This window comes from Mustela erminea, chromosome 13 (genome assembly GCF_009829155.1).
Source record: "Mustela erminea isolate mMusErm1 chromosome 13, mMusErm1.Pri, whole genome shotgun sequence".
In the NCBI taxonomy this organism is placed as follows: domain Eukaryota; kingdom Metazoa; phylum Chordata; class Mammalia; order Carnivora; family Mustelidae; genus Mustela; species Mustela erminea.
In genome coordinates this window covers 25,382,401-25,409,538 of record NC_045626.1, presented here as the reverse complement: position 1 = coordinate 25,409,538, position 27,138 = coordinate 25,382,401, and positions in this window count along the sequence as shown.

The following is a 27,138-nucleotide window of genomic DNA, read 5'->3' as shown; positions in this document are numbered from 1 at the left end:
AATATTCATATGGTTTCACTTATTTGTGGAGCATAACAAATAGCATGGAGGACATGGGGAGTTAGAGAGGAGAAGGGAGTTGGGGGAAATTGGAAGGGGAGGTGAATCATGAGAGACTATGGACTCTGAAAAACAATCTGAGGGGTTTGAAGTGGCGGGGGGGGGGGGGGGAGGCTGGGGGAACCAGGTGGTAGGTATTAGAGAGGGCACGGATTGCATGGAGCACTGGGTGTGGTGAAAAAATAATGAATACTGTTATGCTGAAAATAAATAAATTTAAATAAAAAAAAAATTTTAGAACTATCCAAAGGCCCAAAAAGGGGTAGAACCAGTTATCATCGCTGGAAATCAAGATGAAAACGGGGCTAAAATAAACAGTCGAAAGTCTGCAGGGGACTCAGTTTCCCGGGCTCCCTCCCATCTGTGTGCAGCAAACACTGCCTGCCCATCCCGGTCATAGGTGCACAAGTTTCTTCTCCAGGAAGGACCAAATAGGAGGCTCCCTGGATTGGGCCGAGGTGAAGGTGGGAGTCTGGTCCTGAAAGGCAGAGTATTAGCAAGTTTGCAGGCACAGGAGGCTAAGATCACAGCCCTCCTGGGCCTCCCTGGAAATCATGGAGGCCAATAACCCTTAAGACAAGAAACAATTGGGTGAGCCCCCCCCCCCAATAAAACCTGAAGATACACAATCCCTGAAAATCTCCAAGAGGAGATCTAATCTAGCCTCATTGTCTCAGAACAGCCTGTCTTCACATATCCAGAGCTTCCAACTGGTCTTTTTGTCTCCCTAAGTGTACAAAGATCTCCAAACCCATAAGGAAAGCCACCAACAGGAAAGAGAAAGGCAAGATGAACATATGGGAAAAAAAAACTTGGAAGAAGCAAAGTTGATTTGGGGCAAAAAGCACTTACAATGTTGCAACGAATATCCTCAGAGATAAAAGAAAAGATATTGAAGCCATAGGACAGCTAGAGGTCTTAGGAAAAGGAGCATTCGGAAAACAAAACAAGTGCTCTTGAGAACTTAAAAACATCGGAGTGGAAATGAAAAATCATGTAGAAGAGTAGAAGGCTCAGTGGAGGAGAGAGAGCGAGAGGAAGGATGGAGAACAGAAGAGGGAGGAAAATTAGAGAACGAGTCCAGGAGTCACAATGCAAACACAATAGGAGCTCCAGCCGGAAATGAGAGAGACAGAGAGAGAGAGAGAGAGAGAGAGAGGAGCGGCATCATCAAAGGGAAGAGGAAGAAAGGAAGGAGGAAGGGAGGAAAGAAGGAAGGGACAGAGGGTGGACAAGAAGAAAGGAGGAATGAAAGAAGGAAGGGGAGGAGCAGAATGTAGTCGACTGGAGAGGATGGCAGAGGAGACAGAGGAGAGGAAGGGAAATGAGGGGAAAGGAGGGAAAAAGAAGGGAATCTCCCAGAATTGAAGGACTTGGATTTAGAGAGTTGAAGGACCTAACCAAGTGTCCAGCCCAATGGATGAAACAACTTTGTGAAATGTTAGAATACCATCTACAAAAAAAGCAGGGGCAGGGGCACCTGGGTGGTTCCGTTGGTTAAGAGTCTGCCCTTGGGGGCGCCTGGTGGCTCAGTTGGTTGAGCGACTGCCTTTGGTTCAGGTCATGATCCTGGACTTCCGGGATCGAGTCCCGCATTGGGCTCCCAGCTCCTTGGGGAGTCTGCTTCTCCCTCTGACCTTCTCCTCTCTCATGCTCTCTCTCACTCATTCTCTCTCAAATAATAAATAAAATCTTTTTAAAAATTTAAAAAAAAAAAAAAAGAGTCTGCCCTTGGCTACAGTCATGATCTCAGGATCCTGGATGGAGCCCCGTGTCGGGCTCCCCGCTTAGCAGAATGTCTGCTTCTTCCTCTCCCTCTCACCCTGCCCCTTGCTCATGCATTTTCTCTCTCTCTCTCTCTCTCTCTCAAATAAATAAATAAATTTCTTTAAAAAAAAAAAATCCTACAAGTTTACAAAGATCAGAATGGCTTTGGAGTTTTCCACAGCACTATTGGAAGCCCGAAGATAGTGGTGAATGCCTTCAACATTCTGAAGGTAAGTACTAAAGACCTAGGATTGGGCCACTGTCCAAAGTAGCAATCAACTAGGAAGGGAGACGAGAGATATTTTCAGATATGACAGATCCCAAGACATTTGCTTCCCATCTATGCCTCCCCAAGAAGCTACTAGAGGACACATGCTCCCAAACCAGGAAACAAACCAAGACTTAAAGAAGAAATGGGACACAGGATATCGACCATGAAAGACAGATTACCCTGGTCAAGGACGGGCCCAGAACAACAGCTGTTTACACCCCACAGCAAGGGACTGGGAAAGGGAGGGAGCACAGACATCCCCAGTAGATTCATGGTTAAAACATAATGATTAAAATTGAAAAAAAAATTACAAGGTAGCAATAGAAGTTTAGACATTATTTAGAGACATGGAAATAAATACCCAAATCATCAGAGCTGAGAATGATGGTCCCCAGGGAGGGAGATATGGTGCAGAAGGACGGGGGACTGCTGTGTTTCATAGCCAAGCCCATAAAACAGTTTGACCATGTCTATGTATAACTTTGATTAGAATAAAATCTAAAAGATAAAATGATAGAAATAATATCGGCCCTTACCATTCTATCAGGTGGAAAGAGTGGAAAGTGCCATCCAAGGAGAAGGTATTTCCCAGCTAATGAGACAGGGGAACAATAGCGTGGGTCAGTATTTATAATCTGGTTGATATTTTGAAATGTCACCACTTTGTCATGTATGCTCAATCTTCTGAACTGTTTGTGCTTATTTAGCATAAGTTTTTCCAAACTCGAGGAAACATTCACGCTATACACACACACACACACACACACACACACACACACATACACACACACACACACACACAACGATCTAAGAATAGCCAAGGCAACCAAACAACTGGATAACAAAATGGCAGGGGACTTGCTTTGCCAGATATTAAGATTTTACAGAAAATGGCATTAATTAGGTGTGCTGTTGACACTGCAGAAATAAGCCAGTAGAAACAACTAGAGGGCCCAGAGATATACCAGTACACAAATGGAACCCCAACATGCAGCCAACATTGGACATATTCGTCACCCGCTGTACGTAAATGCGTTTGGGGCGATTCGTTATCTACATTGAAAAACTGACCTTGAATATAATGTTGATTTTTTTTTTTTAAGGAAGAAGGCTATAAAAATAGCAAACCATTAAGATTTAAGTTTTTATATGCTGAATGAGAGCCAGGTAAAAACAGAAAAGCCAACAAAACCTCAGTCTGGGAGGCCTGTGGTTACAGACTCAGGGGACAACACCCAGCTAAGGACACCCATTGGAGGCCAGAGCACTGGTGAGGAGAAGAGACAATGTGCATTTAAATAAAAGGAGGGGGATGCTAGAGAGAGGGCCTGTGTCCTCCAGACATCTCTAAGGGATATTTGCGAAGATCTAGTGACTAACCAAACGGGATGACCAGAGAGAAGAAGAGTCAGAGGACCCCCCAGGTACGTAGCCTGCAGATGGGAAGGGTCTATGTTAGTAGTTAATAAGTCATACTGGATTAACAGCTGATCTAGTTTGGATACAATTATTTCCACTGCGGATATGTTTAGATCTAAGACTGCAACAGAACTTGCTGGTGGAGGGGGTGCCTGTGTGGCTCAGTCGGTTAAGCATTTGACTCTTGATTTCCACTCAGGTCATGATCTCAGGGTCATGGAATTCAGCCCTGCTCTAGACTCCACTCTGGATGTGGAGTCTGCTTTAGATTCTCTCTTCTCTCTCCCTCTTCCACTGTCCTTCCCAGCCACTCCCGCAGAAGTAAAAAGAACTCAAGAATTCGGAGGTGGAGTTGGCTAGTAAGCAGTGGTAAACACAGGGCTGTATTTCAAGAGAGAAGGGGAGCTGGAAACAGAGTGAAAAAGGCCTTAGTGGGTGGTGTGTTCAGACCCCTGCCACTTGCTACTATGACCCTCTCCTCCCTTCCCATCATGGACTTGCAGTCATGGACTGCAGCTGCTTCCTGTTTCCTAGCTGGGCTGTAAATCCTGGGCGGTGGAGGCTGTGTCTTGTTTTCCTCTGTATCCCTAGTGGCTGGCACATACTAGGTCCTTTATCGAGGACCTAGCAAAAGGAAGATGATCAAGGACAGAACCTTCGGGAGCTCCAAAACCTCTCAGACCGGCAACAAGAGAAGGCCACGGAAGGAGCCATCAAAGTAACCACTAGAGAAAGAACCACAGGATGTACATTGCCAGGAGCCAAATGGAGAGATAATGTCCAGTGTGGGGTGGGGCCAAGCGGCCAAGAGGTCCCTATCCTGGGTAGGTTTTCTGTGGGCCCCAACCCAGCTCTTTCTAGAGGAGCTTCCCAGTCCACAGTCCAGGAGCCACATTACTCTCCCTTCCCAGGGAGGCCAATGAGACCAAAGATGGATGCCTGACCCAAAGCTGAGTCTGTCCATCGGGCAGCCAGCAGCGGGGTGGGGAGGAGGTGGGGCCGGGAGCAGTGTGGTTCGAGAGGAAAGTGGAGAGCAAAGTCAGCACTCGATGAGCCGAAGCCCCATGACATTTATGAGGGAACAGGACCTCTGGGTCAGCAGAAGAAGCTTAGAGCAGAGAGAGCGGGAGGCAGCCCGCATCCCTTGTCGAGCTCCAGCCTCCGCAAGGCCTTCCCTGACCTTAGATGGGATCCCGTAAACCTCCTTTATTCCTGAACTAGTTCGAGTGGGTTTCCATCTGCTCGGCTCCCACCAGACTGTCTTTAAACTGTATCTATTACATAGATAACAGGTTTAAGGGAAATCAAATGTCTCCAGACTTAAGAAACTCTTTCTCTTGACTGGAGATTGTTGACAACCTCCCTGCTCGTATTAAAACCATAATCTTCGGGGCCCCTGGGTGGCTCAATCGGTTAAGCATCTGCCTTTGGCTCGGGTCATGATCTCAGGGACCTGGGATCGAGCCTCAATTCGAGCTCCCTGCTCAGCAGCGAGTCAGTCTGCTTCTCCCTCTCCCTCCATGATCTCTCTAGCTCTCGCTCTTAAATAAATAAAACTTTATAAATAAATAAAGAAATAAATAAAATGTAATCTTCATTTGCATTTGGAACATCCCTGTTTAGAATTTTGAAGTTAAATGGAAACTTAGAATTAGCCAGCCGGGGAAGGAATCGATCGCCTGCTGTCGTATGCCATTAAGTGGCCAAGAAAGGACTTTATTCGAGGACCCCTGACTCCCAATCGTTAGTATTTGTCACAACTAACTGTATGCTGTTTGGTCCCCTCTAAGCTCAGGGAAACAAGAGATCATCGGCCCCAGCAGCCCTCCCAGTCCAACGCCGGGAGGCAGTGTGCAGCCCCAGGGGCTGGTTTTCCACCAGGAAGGCGGCTAAAACGAACTCAGGCCAGCGAGGATGGCTGAGAGCCTCCCCTCCACCCGAGCCCAGTGCCACATGGGATTCTGTTCGTGGAAACCTCGTGGTCCTTTTGTGTGTTCCTTAAAAGCCACATCTGGTGCTCACCTGAGAGCCAGCACTTTTGTGCTGGATAAAAGCAACGGGACTGTGTGTGCTCAGGGGTCGGGACTTCTCTGAAAGCAGGAGTCCCAGCCCTCCCAAACCGGCACAGGACGTCCGGCCCCACTTGGCCTCCTCCTCCACGCTGGAGCGTGCCAATCGAAACACTGTCTCCTGCCAAGACTCCAGGACCCTGTTCAGATCCAGACCCGGGGGCAAGAGGGAGAGCTCATGCCAACTTTCCCAAAGCCCGGCTCCTTCTAGGCTCTTGTCCTGGAAGTGTTCTGGCCTCTTCTTTGGAAAGGGGACATCAGTCTTCAGATGATTCCTGACCCTCCTCCAGCTTGTCTTGCTCTCTCCAGCCCAGAAAGGCTGGTTTGCAGCGTCTGGAAAAAGCATTTGCCGGTTTGGTTGTGGTCCGCCCGAGCCGCTGAGCCCCTGAGCCTGTCCAAGTGCCACGTCCTCCACCGACCCCACCCCCCACGGCCGAGGGCTCCTCCACTCAGGAAAGGTGACAGGGACTCCCACTTGTACACTTGCCTCACGCTGTCCTTCCCCTGTTCGTTGGACTAAAAAATGTTCATTTTTGTGGGATGAATGTGGAAAAAAGCTTGTCGGGAATTCTTTTTCCAACAGTCTTTATGGCCACGCTTGACAGACGAGGAAAGGCCTGAATGAAGTTTTCCTGCATAATAATTCACTGGGCCTGTGTCAGATTGGTCTGCCTCGTTATGCCATTTATCTTCCCAACCTTCTTAGAAAGGGGCAGGGGAATAAACCTCCTGTCTGTTCTCTATGTGGAAAAACTGAGGCCCAGGGAAACTACAGAGACTCACAGCTGTAGGAAAAGAGCCAGTAAAGGCCACAAAGCCGGGCCAGTGTGAGGAAAGGCATGCTGGGAGGGTAGACTTTTCCTGACTTCAGGGAGTGACATAGCTGTTAGGCACCGGAGACACCACGGGTGGGGAACAGGGAGGGCAGAGGAACTGGTCCCTTTGCAAAATTAATTTGAGGGACCCTCATTTGAACAGATACCCCAAATTCCAAGCCGAGTCCTCTTATCCTGGTGCCACAAGACGGGGCACAAATGACCCCACTTCAGAAGGATTCCCTGATTCCTCAGTCGCCATCACCCTTCCTATCTAAGAACTGTTCTCCCAAGCCCAGTCTGAGCCACCACCTCATTCTTTACTGTTCTCAAATTCATGGCAGCCTTCTCTTGGCTAGATTACTAGCTGCTTCTCCAAGGCAGGGATTTTACCCTAGACTTTGGAAACCCCAGTCTCTCTGCATTTCCTCATTGTTTGCCAAATGACGGGGTCATGAACTCCACCCCAGGGACAGGATCAAAGAAAACAGTCATTTGGGACTCGGGAGAAATCTTCCTTGTTTTTTTGTAAGAACTGATCAGGAAGAAGAAATTCAACCCTCTGAAATGATTTGGTAAAGAAGTTTGACCTCTTCTTCAAGTCATGGAAGGTGGCTGTGCTGTTAGCTGTACACATAGAGAATGGATCTGGGGTGAACCCCAGTGCGACTGACCCAGGCTAACACCATCCATAGGGAGATTTCTCTTTTTTGTGTTCCACAGTTAGATACTATGTTCTTTAGCTAGTACACATGTATATTATGTCTCACCTAGACTACAAGCCCTCCTACAGGCAGGGATAGCTTATAGTTCTTTTGGACACTATAAGACAGTGTTAGACACATAACTAACATGTTCACACTAATAAACCTGAATATCGCATCAAAAGAAGAGCACATAACCCAAGCTGGAGAAATGAGAATGGACCATTTTCTAGGTAGAGAGATGAAATGTATAGCCCCATGGTAGTTTCTGCCAATCAACTGCAAGGTTGTAACCAAACAACTTAAGCTCCCTATGACCAGTGCATGTCTTTATGGGGGCTGTCAGATCTCTCAGGGAGCTTTTACCTATCTCCATATCATGTACAGGGATTTCCCAGCAGCTCCTGTTCTGGAAGTTTCCATCTGTGCCTAGACCCATTACCCCATAATCACCAGAACAGAACTTGAGAAGCTCCTTCCCACGTTCACATTCCAGCCTCATACTCCAATCTCCACTTCCCTGGCAATACCCATATTAAACACCATAAGTACCACCCAGAATCAGGGCACCATGACTTTGGTCCCATCAGTGACCTTGAGCAAGTGATTTCCTCTCACTGTTTGTAAAACAAAGGAATACACTAACTGGTCTCCAAAACACTAGAATGACAGATGGTGTGTCGCTTTTGTTACTGCTTGGTCAGTTTTCTTGTCTGTGTGTCTTGGTCCTGCGTGGCCATCTCTACCTGGAGGGGACAAACAATGATCCACATGAAGTCCCCCCTAACTGGAGAATGACTATAAGCCTCACTCCAGGGAGGACTGGGGTGGGCCAATGGCTGAGCAAAGGACATGTGAAATGACTTTGAAGTCTCTTACTTCCCTTCATGTAAATTTTGCATTCTTTCCTATATTATCCCTAAGTTTTTTACAATAGAAATTTTCACCACCACCCCTCCACCCCCGTCTTAGAACAAAGTGACCCTCCAGCAAAGTATTTCATGCTGCTGAAACACCAGTCTTCAGGCATTTTCACAGACACCAGAGCTTCCAGGGCTAAAAATTTGTTTTTTGATCCAACCAGAGCACCTTTTTTATTAAAATGCCCATTCCCTTGGGAAGAGCGTGAAAGTTGGGACAAAGTAAAACAAGGGTAAGTTTCTATATTTGGATCTGGGAAACCAGTCCCAACAAAATAGCTCTGGCTATTAGAGGAGCTGGTAAGAAGAACAGAGGACATTGGTCAACCTTAATCAAGGCAATGGCATGAATCGACCGTGTCCTCCAGAATAAGGACACAGTTCTGCGGTTGCCAACCCCAAGCATGTCCCCTGGAAAGCTGCCCTCAGAGGTGGAACCATCCCTCAGTGGGACTTGGTCTACCACACCATGGTACAGATAGGGGTCGTAGACGGGCATCTCACATAGATCAGGTAGAGAGACCAGAAAAGGCAGTAAACTGGAGGATACTCCCAGTTGTCACAGGGATGATTTTTCTTTTTTTTTAAATTTGTGTAGCCCCAGAGGGCAGGACCCAGAGAAGTGCTCACCTGTTTTAGCTTTGAGCCCAAGAGAGGGGAATGTAGAACCTTGTGCAATGGACCTGGGCTGCCTCAGTAGGAAGTGAGAGCTTTGGTCCCGGGAGAGTAGAGGCAGGAGCTAGATGGTCGCTGGGTGATGGCGTCCTGTGACAGGGTGAGGTGCACACGGAGATGTGGCTCCTAGGTCCCTCTGAGGAAGGACTCACTGTGCAGCTGTGTGGAGTGTGACCCGCGGCCATCGTCCTCCAGACTCAGCTCTTCTGGGTCGGCCTCAGCTTCGAGGAGCCTCGTCCCCTGGGCTCAGACACAGAGACGAGGGTGTGTAAAGGCTTGGACTTCTGGGCTTGTTCACATCAGGGCTCGGTTGCCCGAGGCTCTGCTGGGTCAGCATCACTGTTCCACATGTTCCTCTGCCCCTCAAACCCCGTATCAGCCTCCACTTCTGGAAAAGCCAACTGAGACAAAAGGATATGACATGAGGTAAGTCAGGGGATCACACTCTTCTCACTCACAGCCACGCGTGAGTGAATTCCCTGAATGAGTTACAGAGGACGAGTGAAGACAGGTGTAGCCTCAGGAAGTGGGGAGGGAAAAAGTTGCAGGCCAAGGAGGTAAAGAGCCAATGGATCGAACTGCACCCTTTAAATGGCTGAATTGGGTGGTGGGTGAATTCTAGCTCAGGAAAAGTGCTTTTTAGAGAGAGACGACAGAATTGCTCTAAGATGGCTGGTTCCTGCCAGGGCTGTGCTAGAAGACTTCCGCCTTGTAGCCAAATACCAGGAACATTCCTCGGCAAGGTTCTGAGCCTCAGAGCAGATTGGGCACAGCTGGAGCATGGCTCCTGGAGGCATCAGTAGCACCACCTTCTTCCCTATGCTCGGGGTGCCAAGGAGGAGCTCTCCTGCCAGCCAGATCCCCACACGCCATTTTGTTCTAGAATCTGAGGCAGCAGACATTTTCTATAAAGTGCCCAATAGTAAATACTTTAGGATTGGTAGGCAACTTGGTCTCTCTTGCAAATATTTAACCCAGCTGTAGATGTACAAAACAGTCCCAGACAATACCTAAATGAATGGGCGTAGTTGTGTTCCAATAAAACTTTAATGACAAAAATAAGCAATGGCCCAGATCTGGCTCAAGGACTGTAGTTTGTTGACCTCTGTGCTAGACTCCTGGACCAGCCCATTTGGAAATAGTTCCAGGCCATGGAACAGAAAAGTTTTCTCCACTTGAGATCTACTCAGGCATCTTGTTGCTTGTGTCTTCCAGGCCTCACTGGAGAAATAGACCAAATGGTGTATGTATGTTTGACGTAGACTTTGGTTTACCTGGGAGCAGAGACCCATATAAAACATGGTTTCTGCTTAACATGGTTTCTGGAGACATGTAAATAAGCAGATAATTCTCCTTCTGTATGATAAGTGTAAGAAAAATATTTATCTATCTCTATCTCCATCTATCTATCTATCATCTGTATGTAGATTTGGGCTAAAACCATTATTGGCCATTGTCACCAGGATTCAGATCCTTAATTTGGGGGCTGGGTCAGTGGGGCTTCATGGTGCGGTAATGAAGTGGTATCTGTAATCCCTTCCAGCCATGATCTTTGCACGCATACGAGGACTTGACTTTTTCCAGTTGATCTTGGAAGCAAGGACAAACATAATTCCAGCTTGTTAAGGAGCCGGATCCCACAGGTACTGCTTTGGTTACATAAGTCACAGTGGTATCCACCAGGAAGGCTGGGTGGTCACGGCCATTGTATGGAACAGGCCAGGGGCTGTTCCCATTTCCCGGGCTTCCACAAGCTGTATATTTCAGCTTGTGTGCATGCTTTTCCCTCTGCTGTGCCATGACCTGGACCACCACAAGTGTCCTCCCTGGCTCTGTCTCTGGGTGCCCTCTGGTGGCCTGTCGCTGGAAAGTCTTGGCACCTATTACAGGAGGAAACCCGGCAGGCAGGAAGTGGGAAGAATCAGGGACAGAGGTTTCTACCAAGATTCTCCGACACAAACTCAAACCTCCCCCTAGGGATGCTGGTGTGCATCCAGAGCTTTCCAGAAGGAATCATTTTCACCCCGAATCTGATCCCCTTCATTCTTTTAATTGGGGTCATTCATATCATCAAACTGCCCAAGAGATGTGGGCATTCTGGACTGTTTATGACACAGAGGGCACCCAAGATCTTCCAAAGGCACTGGGAGCCCCATGGATAAAAAGGCAGCTGCAAATTTTCCTTGTGGGGCCATTTCTCCTTTGCATCTCCCCACTTCCCACCCCCTCCTGTTCCTTTACCGCCTCCCGCAGCTGGGGCCTCAATGGGAAAGGAGGGTCTTCTGTGTGTGACAGGTACTAGAAAAGCCATTTCTGGTCACATGTCTGTTTCAACTGAATAGTTGTTCTGGCTGTACTTCACCTGCTCCCCACCCTCCATGGAAGCTGTCCACATGTTTTCTTTCTCAACCAGAGGACAGGATCTGTGGCCTGCTCCTCCAAGCTACGCTGCTGCTGTCTGCGACTCTGACCTTGCCTGTCCTTGGCTGGGCCATCATGTTGGGAAAACTCCACTTTTGTTCCAGGCCCCCTGGGTTTTTTTCAAGGCTGTTCCCCTCCCTTGAGCCCGCTTTTCCAGCTTCATACCACACCCCCGCCATCCAAAAAGCTACGGGCACTGACATTCAAGTGCCTCTCCCAGGGTGACTTGCCTTTTCCGACCTATGTTTTTTTTGGAAAAGGACTTGGTTCTAGGAGTCAAAGATCTGGATTTCCATTCCCGTCCTGCCACCAACGGCCATCTGACTGTGGACAAACCACATTTTTTGCATACAGTAAGGAGATTGGTCTAGGCCAGTGGTTCTCAACTCGGCCATGGATTAGAATCACCCAGGAAGCTTTTTCTAAGTTATTCTTTGTTGCCTGAGGTCAATCCGAGACTTGGCTGTATCTGGTGGGGCGGCAGGACCCCACCACTAGGACTTTCTATGAACTCTCTAGATAGTTCTTATGCACAGTCAGGTTGAGCTGTTTGGGGGCCTTGATCCAGCAGGTGGGTCAGAGGTTGGGGTGGCCCGGGAAGAGAGGAGTCTCTGAGACCCCCTGAGCACTGTCCCTAACATTGTAATGCTGTGCTGGTCAGCTCTGGACCCAGGAAATACATGCAGAAGGCCATCTGGAGCCAAGAGAAAAGCACAGGGCAGAAGGGTGAAGTAATTTAAGGAAACGTCTCTTTACAAAGCCTCTGTGCCGAATGCCAAAGCCCTTTCCGGTCTCCAGAGCAGCGGCACAGCCCCCGTCAGATCTAGGATGATGTAGCAACAGCCAACATCATGTTCTGTAGACAGTCCGTCCTCTAACGAATGATAGGGCTTAGCCCAAAGGCACAGGACCTGAGTCCCAGCAGGTCTGGAGCTGGCTTAGCCTTGGAAGCACCATGTTAACTGGTCCCAGGTCCCCCCACCCTACCTTCCCCACATTTCCCCAAGCCTTAGCAAAGCCCTGTAGCCCACTGTCTAACTCTATGACCTCTGGATCCAGGCTCCCGGGGTTCAAATCCCAGCTCTACTGCTTACCAGCTGTGTAACCTCAGACAAGATACTTAACCCCCCTGTGCCTCATTTTCTTGTCTGTAAATGGGGCTAATCACAATGTCCAGCTGTTAGGGTTGTTTTGAAAATTAAATGGACTGGCATCAGAACAGCCGGTGGCTCTTAGAATCTGCTCAATAAAAGTATTCTCTCCTGAGTCGGGAAAAACCTCCAACTGTAGTGGAATGCGAAAGTGAGGCTCTGGCTTTCAGCCCAGTTCCACCTTTATCCAGCTGTGTGTTCTGGGATAGGTGACCTCCCTTCTCTGTGCCTAGCACCCTCTACTCGAAGATGAGGGGTAGGACTAATTCCCTTACTCTAAAATCCTCCATGGATCCCCACTGACCTCATGAAAAAGTCCCCGGTCCCTCTCTTGGCCTGAAATGCCCTTGGTGCCCCCAGGCCATGCCGCCCTTCTCTCTAGCTGAGATTCACACAACACCCAAGGTGGTCATGGCTAATGAGTGTCTCTAAGGCAGCATCATGGGTCCCTCCTCTGCTCAGAGGCTTCCTAGGGCTCCTTGTGCCATTGGAATAAAACCAAAGGCATAGCCTACATGGCCCCACAATCTGCCCTCAGCACCTACCACCGCCCCCTCTCCACCCCTGCCCACACCCAGCTTTGGGCTTCTTGGTGGTTCCCAAGATGCCAGCATCCTCCGCCTTGGGGCCTTGACCCTTGATAGTTCCTCTGCCTGGAACCTTTAGTCTGAGAGCCAACAGCTCGGCCTCACCTTCCTCGAGTCTCTGTTCAAGCATCCAGAGATGCTGTAATAAATACTAAATAATGAAGTCAGGGCTAATGACATAAGACACAGGCAAGGAACACATACGTGAAATAGTACAGAGCGAAATGGGGACGAAGCATGTGATCACAGCAGATACGACTGTGTTAACTCTAGGAGACAACTGAGGGGCTTCTAGAGCCCCGGGGGTGGGGGGATCAGGGTGGGCTGCAGCCCAAAGCTGAGAGCTTTGAGCTAAGGGAGAGGCCTTCTGTCAAGAGCAAGCTACCCATCTCCCTGCTATACGTTTCTCAACAGTCTGACATCTGTAACTGACTGTGTATTAGGTTACAGTCTGTCTTCCCATCTGCAAGGGAAGCACCGAGAAAGCAGGAGCTTGGTTTGGTGGCTGCTCTGTCCCCAGCTCTTATGCCCGTGCAGGGCACGTAGTAGGTGTGCATCCACTGAAGAAGGATGCCCGCTGCCTGCCGGAGGGAGTTGTTATTGCAAAGAACTTCCAGGAAATACATATCCTCACCTAAAAGAATGAACCTCTTTTGCAGGTGATGCCAGGCATAGAAGCAGATGGGTGGGAAGATATTTTAGGAACAGTAGGAACATTCCTGGCCCAGGTCTTCAGACCCGGACTCTGGGACAATACCCCTCACTGGTAAAGCCCAGAACAGGAGAGCTTGGAAAACCATTTAGCTCAGTCCCCGTCTCCCCAGAGGACCCGAGCCTGAATTTAGGCCTCCTGGCTTGTTCTGTCCCAAAGGCCTCAACAAAGGAGCCGGCATCAAGGCTCGCCATCCCCACTCCTGCCCCCCAGGATGCCTCCGGACACCTGGGAAGCCGCAGGCGCCTGGCAGCCACCTGGGATCTCCTGAGGGGGGTGGGGGCAGGTAGGACCCTTCTTTTACTTTTTGCTTCTCACCGCATGATTCGAACGTGTGGCAGCTTCCAAAACGTAGCCACGTGGTTTGATGGCAGATCTCTGGGGGGAGATGCTGTCCTTTAATTGTCCTCGTGGCTGTTCTGAAAATAGAGTCCTTTTTATTCAAAGCTTAATGCAGTTAATGTTCCCAATATAAATGAATAATCGAAAGCGTAAGCGAATTCTCTCACAGGTCGTGAGGACAATGTTCCTCGGTTCTATTTAAAGACCCTTCCTGGGCAGAGCCTGGGCTCCGCTTTCCCTGAACCTACTTAAAAGTCCCTGGGTAGCTCAGTGGGTTAAGCCTCTGCCTTTGGCTCAGGTCATGGTCTCCAGGTCCTGGGATCGAGCCCTGCATTGGGCTCTCTGCTCTGTGGGAAGCCAGCTTCCCCCCTCTCTCTCTGACTGCCGCTCTGCCTACTTGTAATCTCTGTATGTCAAATAAATAAATTAAAAATCTTAAAAAAAAAAAAAAAGTCCCCACCCCCGGGCACTGCACTGATTTCCTTCCAGTGCTGTGTGGCCTGGGAAGAGGAGTGAGGAAGACTTGGAAGAGTACAAGGTGAACCCCCACCCCTGGCCTATTCGTGTGCTCCAGTGCTCCCCAGACTTGCCTCCACTGTGCCCTAGGCACAGTGTTGTGAGATTGTCTAGTTACATGTCTGTGTCCCTCACCAGGACCCACGTATGCCCAGTTCCCAGTCCTATTGTGTCCTGAGCCTCATGTGGTGCCCAGACCCTGCTGGGCCCTCAGTCAGTATTTGCTGAATGGAGGAATCTGCCCTACGACAATAGGCTCCTAGAGTCTTTGTATTCCTTCCTGTTCTTATCACACAGTTGGCTATTTGCTGAATGAAAGAATGAATGAATGAAAGGTAAACTTCACAGCAGAGGTAGGACTTGAACTGGGCCTTCAAGGAGGAAGTACTCCAGAAAGTCCCAAAAGGACTGGCCATGGTTAAGTTCCCACCAACCTCCCAGCTATGGCCCAACTCCCCTGATGGGGTCTCTCCTATTAGATCTGGTTAGCAAAGAAAATCCACCCAGAAGTGTAATAGACAAAGGATGCTCGCTGCCTTGATTCTGGGTCTGGCATCCATTGTATGCACACCCAAAACTTGCCTTATATCCTTAGGGCCCAGCACAGTGCCTGGCACATTGTAGACTCCTCAGAAATATGTTGAATGGGATAGAATATCTCCAACCCATTAAGTGTCCCACAGCCCACAGGACTGGGATACCTAAAACTCTGGATTTAGGAGAAATGTGTGCAGAGAGGGAAATCCAACCCCCCCTTCTGCTGGGCAAGATTCTAGAATCTAAGACTCCACAAAAATAAAGGGCTTCTTAATCTCAGCTAGACACCACGCCTTGCCAAGTACAAGCTGCAACGTTTATTCAGAAGTGTCTATCACCCACCAGATCTAGAGGCCAGAGCTGTCCCCGCACAGCTGAGCCACAAGGAACCCTGTCCAGGCCCTCGTGCTTGACATATGACCCAAGCAAGGATGGATGAACAGAGTGGCACCTGATGGGGACACAGCATCCAAAGGAAAGGGGGCACATAATTCAGAGTATGGGAGGAGGTGTCTGGAGGCACCACAAGTCTCATCCATCTTGGTGAACAGTGGGTCACCTTGGTACCCAGAATTATAAAATCTCATTTCTCCCAGAGAATCTGATCTTTGGATAGTTTGAGCTGGAATATTCCCAATGCAAGGCAATGGAGACATAATGGGACCCTTCCCTCCTGTCCACACCTCTTTCCTAGTAAAATGAGAAGAGACAGAGAAAGACTGAGCGAGAGAGAGAGAGAAAGAGAAGATAGCAGTTGAATTTCTGCCTGCCCATCCTCCCGTGGGCACTGCAGGAAAGTTCCTTCTGGTTCTCCAGGTGATGTAGGTGCTGCTGGCATATGAGATGCTTTCTGGGAACTGGCAGCCAAGTTCACGCAGCCTAGGGAGCAGCTGACAACGGGCCTGGAGCAGAGGCGAGCAAAGCCCTCACCTCCTGTGCCCCCTACATGATTGTGGAGTCCCTGGGCAGGGTCTGCGGGGGGGGGGGGCATCCGGTGGGGCCACCTTCATCCCAGTCCTATGAATCTGTCCCTTCCAGGAATGTTCCAGTGGCTGCCAAGATTTGCTGCAGAGCCATACCCCTGCCAGCCCAGGGACAAGACCTTGCTGGCTCTCAGCCCGGGCAAGCTCTCCCCAGCCACAAGGCCTCTGTCTCTGATGTCCAGGCTGCATCCCTTCTTCCTTCCTTAACTAGTCTGAGCCTCAGTTCCTTTGCATGTACAATGAGCACGATAATAAGGCCTCCATTTACTGCGCGGGGACTGACAGTGTGAACCAGGGAGATGGTGGGTAAGAGGTCCAGGAGGAACCACCAAGGGCTCCAGGTTAATTTATTATTATTAATTCTACTCCACTGACCAGAGAAAGTTAGGGAGATCACGGTGATCAGGGTGGGGCCAGGCTGGGATCTGTTCTCCCTCTCAGCAGACCTGCACACAGAGCCCCAGGACACAGGCAGGGGTCCAGCACTGGCTGAAAGAGGAGAAGGGCCAAAACTCAGGATGCACCACAGGGCCGGCAGGGGGGCATGTCAGAGTCCCAGGCAGGTGGCTGCAGGACAGGGCCATTTGGAGCCTCCTGCTTGCTCCCAGATTATGTCAGGATTAGGGCAGCCCCAGAGGACCCCTCAGGGTGCTGCCTGGGCTAAGCCGGAACAGCATGAGCTCCCCACTCCTGGAAATGCCCAGGTGCTCAGAGGCCTGTCACTCCTGAGTTTCTGCTAGACTCCCCCTTAGAGAGCCCCAGCTCCATCTTCGGGGGCAGGCGACAAGGCGTGGATCTCAGTACTTGGTGAGGCCTGCGGGACTGGGGCGCAGCTGGGAACACGTGCAGGAGTGGGATGAGTTTCCCCGCTCTCTAGGCGATTCCAGGCCTGCGTGAACGCTGGGGGAGAAGGGGGCGGCCGGTAGGTGCCACCCTGGGCGCAGTACAAGGTAGGAGGAGAGGAGATTGCTGGGAGGCCGAGAATGGGACATTCCCTTCTGCTGAGGGTCAGGAAGTCCTTTGCAGAGGAGTTGGCACGCGTCCTAAGAGCTGGTACTGAACAGCGGCTCAGCCCTCGGTCTGGGTGGTGGGTCTTGCCTCCGCCCCTCCAACGAGCAAGTAATTTTGGACTCTTCACTATTCACCTTCTCCTCTATAAGGTGCGGGAAAGAACAGTGGCCATGAAGCGGCTATGACGGGTAATGTGACAACATCACAGCACGGAGCAGGTGGTTTGCCGCAAAGCCAGCCAGCCACCGTGAGCTCGCTATCATGAAGGACAGTGGGGCGGGGATCTGCAGAGGCGACAGGGAGAGAGAAGGCACGAGAGGCCGGCGCCAATCAACTTGCCCACCAGTTAGGGTTGAGGTCCTCAGAATCTCCTGTTACATAACCAAAGCAGATTCTATTCAAAGTACCCCATCAGGGGCACCCGGCTGGCTCAGTTGGAAGAACACGTAACGTGTGATCTCCAGGTCGTGAGTTCGAGCTTCATGGCGAGTGTAAAGATTACTTGAACAAAACTTAAAAAAAAAAAAATTAAATTAAGTGCTCTTTTAGAGAAATGTTTTGTAAAATGAAAACTCCTTTTAGAAAACTGAGGAATCTGTCTCCATTTTCCTGCTTCCCGTGGTGTAGTTACTTCAGCATGCCCTAAGCCTGTTCTTGATCCGGAATGCTATGAGGAGTTCTGGCAATCTGGGTGGATCAGGAAGTTTCTACCCTCAAGGAGTTTGCAAGTAACAAGGGCAATGCACGGTCCTGCGGGGGAGGGAAACCGTGCTCAGCCCCTCCCTCAAATATTTCCAGGGCACTCAGAGGGATAGGTGCCTCCATCCACCCAGACCCCATGGAGTTAGACAGACCCGCTTCTTCTGCTGAGCTCAAGGGCAAATGGGTCACTGTTTACTAAGAAGAGCTGGGTACCCCAGCTGGAAGGAAGCAGGAGAGGTCTGTGAGAAATTCCAAGACCCCAGGGCAAAACTGCCCCAACCAGCCGTCTTTTGCTGAATTTAAAAATTAACAGCCCAGCTGCAAAGAGACTATTTGTTCTATGCTCACAGGGAAATGGTCTGTGCAGATCTGACCTTGCCTGACTCTCACCCTCTTGCTATGGACCAGAACCACAGAAAACATTAACCCTCCGTCCACCAAACCACTGCTTCTCAGCAGAAGGCATTCAGCTTCTTGTGTGGGTTTAGCAGACGGGGGTGCAGGATGGCCTGGCCTTCTTTGATTGAGCCACACCCACTACGGGGGTTGGTTCATCGTTCTAGGGAATAGATGCTTCCATGAGTCCCACTTGACAGATGAGAAAACTGAGACACAGTCAGCTTTAGGAACCTATCCACTGATCATACAGCTTCAACGAAACAACTGAGGGGCATTCCTCAGAGCGGGACACCAAAGCCCATGTTTTTAACCTCCTACCTCAAATGGTCCCCAATCCAGTGTTGTGTTGTAAGAAGCCCTCGCTGGGAGGAGGGGTGGCCCCTGGTGATGCAGTCAGCTAGGCATCTGACTCTTGATTCGGCTCAGGACATGATCTCAGGGTTGTGAGTTCAAGCCCGGCGTGGGGCTCCGCTCTCAGCACGGAGTCTGCTTGACGATTCCCTCTCCCTCTGCCCCTCTCCCCCTAAAATAAATAAATTGTTTTAAAAAAAAAAAAAAAGAAGAAGCTGTCACAGGACTCTGATACTTTTCCTTAAAGTATCTGATCAGAATAGCAGAAGTACAGACTGTATACAAGAGGGCTGGAAACTCACAGCCTCAGGAGTGTATCTGGTCAGGAAGTATGTTTTATCTGGCTAAAAAGTTGCATTTAAAATTTTTTTTAAAAGTTTTTATGAGATCTCGAGCCTGCCATGTATCCTGTGCCTTACATCTGGTTCTTTCTGTAGTTAATAACCTGCCTAGTCCCAGCAAGCATGAACCTATGAGCCCCGGAAAAGCCCATCTCACTCTGCTCTGACTTCAGGCCGGTGCCTTGACACCTTCCTGTGTGGAAGGCATTTGGCCTTCTTTTCCTCAGAAGGTATTTTGTGACAGTCTCACCTGCAGTGAGAATTCAGACCAACGAGCTGGCTGAACTGATGGGACTCCCCCTTCCCCTGCTCCACCGACTTTTCCTCTCTCCCCACCCACCCTGCAAAGGACTCTGCAGTCTTAGACAGGCCAGCCTGTGTTCCCAAGGCCAGATTCCGCTGAGTGTGGGCAGCTCCGAGGGGAGCCAGGCTGTCAGCACTAATCCCACAGTCCTCGATGGACCCTGTAGGCCACAGGACTGGCATTGACCAAGGCCTCTGGGTGCAAGGCTGGGTCACTGCCACTTGGCCCTAGGAGCCCTAACCCAAGGCAGCTCCCATGCCGGCTCTGCCGAGCCTTAAGACAGTGCCAGTAGCAGCAGATGTGAGGCCTCCAGGTCCGAGACAGGGGCTAGCTGATCCGCTGGGTGTCCTAAGGGCTATGGGCATCTTTTGCTTACATCTTCTTGGACCAAATCTTGAGCAGCCTTGTTTCGTGACACCGGGAGACAGCTTCCTGATGGGAAAGCTGCTGTAAGAGAAAAATGGTGTGTGTGTGTGTGTGTGTGTGTGTGTGTGTGTGTGTGTGTGTATTGGGGTGGGGTGGGGAGGGAAGGGAAGAGGGAGACAAGAAGAAAGGAAGGACAAAACAAAATAAGAAAAAACAGCCCAACTCAAAAGGCATGTGGTTTTCTTCTTGTGGTTTGATTCAAGGGCTTGGTGGTTTAAGTAAAGCTCTGAGCCCAGATTGTGGGACAGTTAAACACTGGGCGGGGCTGGGACAAGTCCTGAGAACAAAGAGTCTATTGAGGGCGCCCTGCCCAGGGGAGAGGCAGGAAGCAGGAGGGGGCCATCTCCACTCACCTGGGGGATCCCTCCCCGGAGGTCAGGCTTCTGGTCTACCCAGAAAGCCTCACAGGCATGACTCACACAGGAACTCTTCTTTCTCTCAAAGAGCAGCCGCCAGATGCAATGCTGCACCGAGGAGTTTTAGGGAGAATGTAACCCCGTCTGAGCTGTGAACTTGGGTTTCAAAAGATGAAGTCTCCATAGAGAAAATCCTATGATAGGAATACAGAGTTTAATTCTGGCACAGTCTCTCACCGACTTGGGGGTCAGACCAGGTCACTTACAGCTCCAGATTCACAAGATTCTAGATGCGTTTTAGGGGAGCAACATTTCTTCCTATTTCTTGGACTTAGCATCATGGAAACTTGAGTTTATATAGCACTTATTTGGCTGGCATCTTCTAAATGTTCTCTATTCACTCCCTGACTCCCTGCAAGTCTATGACATAGGTCCCATGTCTACTCCCATTTTACAGCAGAGGAAACTGAGGCAGCATTCAGGTGACTCCCCAAGGCACAGACCCTGCAGCCTGGTCCCTTCCTTCAGCTGCCAGCTCCCTATCCCCAGTGCGCACACACACACACCTGCAGAAACTGATATTCACTCCCCAGGGAGAGGGATGTCCTGGCTTCCTGACCGGGGGAGAGGCAGAAGGAATCAGATTCGCTTGTCCCTGCAGCCTTCTGAGACGGAAGGACTGGACTCTAGCCACAGTGACAATCCAGACAAGTCAGATTTCCACCCCCACCCCCAACCCCACCCCCGCCGGACCATGCAAAGCAGACTTTGAGCAAAACCCCTACTATAATTACCGTGCCCAGGGGTTGGAATTAGCTGGTAAATTGTATTTTCTGGATATCGGAAACCTCACTGGCTTTCACTGTTGCTGCTGGAAACCTCTTTCTGCATGAGGAGAATCCCAGAGATACCATTAATTCCACCAGGCAAGCCTGCACCCTTCTCCCCGCGTCCAGCAGCCTTGTGCCTTCCCTTGGCACAGAGCCTGCTCCAGCCAACAGGGGCCTTGGAGGGGATCTAAGACCCCAAAGAGCAGCACAGAAAGAGAACTTTGGAGCCCTGAAGGCCAATGATTTGGAGCCCGTCACTATGCTCTCTGAAATACCCATAGAAACACTCACCTGGGTGGTCACCACGAAAAGGGCTCTGCTCCTGCACACAGAGCACCATGCCTGACACAGAGCCGACACTGAGTAGGTCATGTCTCTTACCACCGAGACCCATACCTGAGTTTACGATAAACAGAAGGCAGGGAAGCGGTCCCAGACAGTGGCATGCGCCTAGCATTTTGATGAGCCCTTGACATACATTTCTTCCCTTGCTCTGGGAAATAAGACAAAGGGTTACCTGAGACCCAGATAGATTAGGGGACTTTCACAAGGTCACCCAGGTGACCACTGTGGCCAAGCTCATAGTCACACATGGGAAGAGATTGGAAGAGGGAGTCCAAAGACCGTCTCTGCCTGTCTGGTTCCCAGCAAACCCAAAACCATGATGAAGCAATGAAAGAAGGAATGACTATATGGGCTAGAAGGTCTGAGGGCAGAGACATCCCCGGGATCTTGCCAGTCACCCAGAGCCTTGCCACTGCCAGGAAGATCTGGTCTGTATTTCCTGGGACTAATACAGGCCAGAGGAGCTTTGCTGGCAAAGAATCCAATCTGGGGTGGAGTAAAGATGTTTGTAGAGCTGAGATGAATTCCCAAGACAATCCTCAAACCTGATGTTTTGGAGCCAGAAGACACAAGGCACCATCCAGCACCCCAGCCACTCTGGGGACACAAGGAAGGAGCCCCAATCCTGTTTCTCTTCCAGGGGACAGGTATGAACGTTCGGTGTGGAAGGAGGCAGAGAAGCCTGAGCCCAGATGTGAGGGAGGAGAAGCCATGTCTGGCAGAGGCCTGGTCGTGTCCACGCAGTGAACGAGTCTCTGCGGCGCACTGAGTGAGCGATCAGGAGGCAGAGACAAGAGGTGGGATAGGAGTGGACCCCGGGGCGGCACTGTCCCCTCTGTGGCCCCTCCTTCTTGTCCCAGGAGCGTTGCTCAAGGACTTCTGTAGCCCCAAGGGCCCCTCCCTGTCTTGTCTAAACCCCAGACCCCCACGCAGAAGCGAGTCAGGCTCTGAGTCCCCGCCCACCCCCAGCGCCATGACAGTCTCGGACAGTCGTGCCCAGCAAGGACAACTCGACAGCATCTGGCTGGTGAGAGACAAAATGGGGGGGGGGGGCGTTTCTAAGGAGACATGACAGCTGTCATCTGGACTGGACCCTGGAAGAGAAAAAAGACCCTAAAGAACACTTTGGGGGTTGGGACAGCTTGGGAAATTAGAATGTCAACTGGATATGACGTAAGAGCGTCGTCCGGAAGTCGAATTTCCCTGAATGTGAGAACTGATTGTGGGTGTGTTCGAGGATGTCTTTGTTCTTCGGACATACACATGCCCACGTGTTAAGGCTAAAGTGTCGTGATATCTGCCACTAAGAGCTGCAAATAGTCCAGCAGGGGGAGAGGAATAAATAAATACAGGCACAAATGTATGTCTGCAGAGACACAGAGACAAAGAGACAGAGACAGAAATAGGAGCAGAGAGAAAATCGTGTTAACCAACGAATCCTCCGGGGCAGGGGTTTGCAAGGACTCACAGTGTATTTCTTGCCCCTGCTCTGTAAGCTTGTGTTTTTTCAAGATAAAGCTTTGCAGGGAAAGGTTTTAAAATAGATTTTTGTTTGTTTGTTTGTTTGTTTATTTTCCAAAGAAAAGGTGAACCTTCCGAAGTCAGCCTCTTCCGAGCATGAGGACAGAGGAGACTGTGCAGCCTTGGAGAGGAGGCAGGTAGGGCTGGCTGGAGGCCTCCCTCCATTGACCCGGTGGATGGCCCTTTGGAAATGAATGAATCCATTTCTTCTTTAGTATGTTGGGGCGATGATACTACGGTTTTCTCTTAGTTCTGAAGTTGTTTTGTTTTATTTTGACAGACAGAGATCACAAGTAGGCAGAGAGGCAGGCAGAGAGAGAGGAGGAAGCAGGCTCCCTGCTGAGCAGAGAGCCCGATGCAGGGCTTGATCCCAGGACCCTGAGATCATGACCTGAGCCAAAGGCAGAGGCTTAACCCACTGAGCCACCCAGGTGCCCCAGTTTTGAAGTTTAAATGAGATCATGTATATATGATTGTGCTTTGTAAATGGTCTGGTGGGATGCACCAATGATAATAGTGTTGTTAAGTGCCTCACCAGTGAGAAGGGCTGGTCAGAGGGGGTTTAGGAGGCAGAGCCTAATAAAAGAAGGTTCTATACCATGCTTCATGCCTGTGCCTTGTGCTGTGGCAGATGCAATTCGATTTCTTTTTTCCTTCCTTCCCACCCCTTCCCTTCCTTCTCTCCCTCCCTCGTCCTTTCTCTCTTTCTCTCTATTTTTTTTTCTCCTACTATGTGTTCTAAGTTCCATAAGTGAAGGGCAGTAAGAGAGGACAGAGAATGAGAGAGGCTTTCTATTTCGATGCCTCACGGTCAGAACTTTCAGAGAACTTCACTGGATGTAATCTGGTACACGTACTTTGAATGTTATAGAAATCAAGGCAACAAAATGACAACTACCACGTAATTAAAGTGCCACTCCATTGGGGTTCACCAAGACGTGGCAGTGAGGGGTCCAAGCATGGCTTTTTTATAGTTGCTGAGGATCATGGAGGATGTAAAAATTCCAGATCATTTCCTTTCTTTTTCAAATACTTGATTTTTTAAAAGTACTTTAAGGTGCACAACAAAACCACACAGAATTAGAGAGTTCCATATACCTGCTCTCCCCACACATGCACAATCTCCCCCAGTGTCAACATCCCCCACCACGGGAGAATATTTGTCACAACTGATGAACCTACAATGACACGTCACTATCACCCAAAGTCCATAGCCTACATTAGGGTTCACTCTTGGTGCTGTACATTCTGTGTATCATGGCGTGTATCCACCATTATGATATCGTATACAATAGTTGTGCTGCCATAAAAATCTCCCGTGTTCCATTTATTCATCCCTCTCTCCCCCTCAACCCCCAGCAACTGATATTTTAACTCTTTCCATAATTTTTGATTTTCCAAAATATCCTATGATTGGAATCATACAGTGTGTGACCCTCAGTAATATGTATTTCAGGTTCCTTCATGTCTTTTCATGAGTTGACAAATTCATTTATTCTTAGTACTCAATAATATTCCATTGTCTGGATGGACCACGGTTTATTTGTCCATCCACCTACTAAGGACATCTTGGTTGCTTCTGAGTTTGGGCAGTTATGAATGAAATTGCCCTGAACACCTGTGTACAAATGTTCGTGTGGACATAGTTGTCCATTCTTTTGGCTAAATACCAAGTGGTGCTATTTCTGGGTCATACGGCATGAGTATGTTTAGTTTTGTGAGAAACCTACCCAACGGTCTTCCTAAATGGCCATGCCATTAGAATTCCCACCAGCAAAAAATGAGCGTTCCTGTTGCTCCACATTTGATGTACCACATCTGGGCAACACTTGGTATTGTCTGTGTCCTGGATTTTGGCCATTCTAATAGGTGTGTAGGGATATCTCATTTAATTTTAATTTCCCTAATGACATATGATGTGGAACTTATTTTCATATGCTTATTTGCCATCAGTGTATCTTCTTTGGTGAGGTATCTGGTAAGATCTGTTGCCTACTTCTTAATTGGGCTTGGATTAATTAATTTGGGTTTCTTATTGTTGAGTTTTAAGTTTCTTGAATATCTGGATCCCTTATCAGATATGTCTTTGCAAGTATTTTCTCCCAGTCTGTGGTTGTCTTCTCATTCTTCTGACAGTATCTTTCATAGAACCAGAGTATTTAATATTAATGAAGTCCAGCTTAGCAATTGCTTCTTTCATGGATTGTGAAACATCCCTGTGATAAATCCCAGTTGGTCATGGTGTATAATGGTTTTTAGAAATTGTTAGATTTCTGCTAATATTTTTGAGATTTTTTGCAACTATGTTCCTGAGATACATTGGTTTATAGTTTAGTTTTGTTTTGTTTTTCTTGTAATGTCTTCATCTGCTTTTGGTATTAAGGTAATGCTGACCTCATAGAATGAGTTAAGGAGAATTCCTTCTGCTTCTATCTTCTGGAAAAGATTATAGAATGTTGGTATAATTTCTTCCTTAAACTTTGGAAGAATTCACCAATGAACCCATCTGGGCCTTGTACATTCTTTTTGGAAGCTTATTAATTATTGACTCAATTTTTATCAATTAATTGTTGATTCAGATATATTGTGCGAGTTTTGGCAGGTTGTGTCTTTCAAAAAATTAGTCCATTTCAACTAGGCTATCAAGTCTGTGAACATGGAGTTATTCACAGTATTCCTTTATCTTTTTAATGTCCATGAGATCTGTAGTGATGTCTCCTTTTATTTCTTATATTAGTTTTTGTGTCTTCTCTTTTTTTCTTAGTCTAACTAGTAGTTTATCAGTTTTATTGATCTTTTCAAAGAAATAGCTTTGGTTTCATTGATTTTCTCTATTGAATTCTTGTTTTCAATTTCATGATGTCTGGTCTACTTCTTCTTATTTCTACTCTTCTATTTACTTTGGATTTAATTTGCTCTTCTTTTCCTAGTTTCCTAAGGTGAAAGCTTAGATTATTCATTTTAGATCTTTCTTCAGTACCATAAATACTATAGTATATTATAGTATTTCTAAAATTTCCTAGTAAACACTTTTTTTACAGTATCTCACAAATTTGCTAAGTTGTATTTGGATTTTCACTTAGTTCAAAATATTCTCAAATTTCTTTTGGGATTTCATCTTTGACAGATCTGTTGTTTAATCTCCATTATTTTGGAACTCCCCAGCTATCTTTCTGTTACTAATTTCGAGTTTAATTCCACTGTGGTCTGAGAGCAGACAGATGATTTCTATTCTTTTAAATGTGTTAAATTCTGGTTTTGACCCAGAATGTGATCTATCCTGATGAATGTTTCATCTTTTTTTGGCATTCCTGCTAGTGTTTTCTGAGCTTCTGGATTTCTCCATGAAGCCCTACCAGTTTTACTTCCCACACTTTGACAATCTTTTGTTAGGCTCATACACATTAAAGAGTGCTGTTCAGGGCACCTGGGTGGCTCAGTGGGTTAAGCCTCTGTCTTCAGCTTGGGTCATGATCCCAGGGTCCTGGGATCAAACCCCGCACTGGGCTCTCTGCTCAGCGGAGAGCTTGCCTTCCTCTTCTCTCTGCCTGCCTCTCTGCCTACTTGTAATCTCTGTCTGTCAAATAAATAAAATCTTTAAAAAAAAAAAAAAGAGTGCTGTGTCTTCTCAGGGAACTGACTTTTTTTTTTATCATTATGTAATACCTCTCTTAATTCCAAATCAGTGTTAGTGTGGTATATCTTTCTCCATCCCTTTATTTTTTTATAGTATATTTATATTTAAAGTGGGTATCATGTAGACAACATATGGTTGAGTCTTGTTTTTTAATCCATTTTAACAGTCTTTTATCTTCTAATTGGTGCATTTAAACCATTGATATTTAAAGTGATTATTTATATACTTAGATTAGTGTCTATTTTATTTTTTACTGTTTTCTATTGGTTGTCCTTAATTCCTTCTTTGTCTTCCTCTCTTTTTCTGTCTTTTGTGGTTTTAATTGAACATTTTCTATTATTCCATTTTCTCTCCTTCATTAATATACATGTTATACTTCTTTTTTAAACTTTTTTAAGTGGTTGCCCTAGAATATACAGTATACATTTACAAACAATCAAGGTCCATTTTCAAATAACACTAAATTATTTCACAGGCAGTGCAAGAACCTTATAAAAACAATATAATCCTGATTCCTTCCTCTTTACCCTTGCAACATTGTTATCATTAATTTCACTTGTACAGAAGCCTATGTATACAGTCAAATGCATTGTTTTGTTGCTACTATTATTTTGAATAGCTGTTAGCTGAATCTCTTAGAGCAATTAAGGATTGGAAAAATAAAAATGTTTGTGTTCATTTGTACCTTTTCCAATGCTTTTCCTTTTTTAATGTACTTCTGAGTTTCTGACCCATAATTTCTTTTCTTTCTGCAGAACTTTTAACATTTCTTGCAAGGCAGGTCTAATAACAATGAATTCCTTCTTTCTTTCTTTCTTTTTTTTTTTTTTTGTCCAAAGTCTTTATTTCTTCTTCAGTTTTGAATGCTAATTTTGCAGGGTACGGAATTCTAAATAGGTAGCTTTTTTCCTCTCAACATATTAAATACACCATTCCACTCTCTTCTTGCTTGCATGGTCTCTGAGA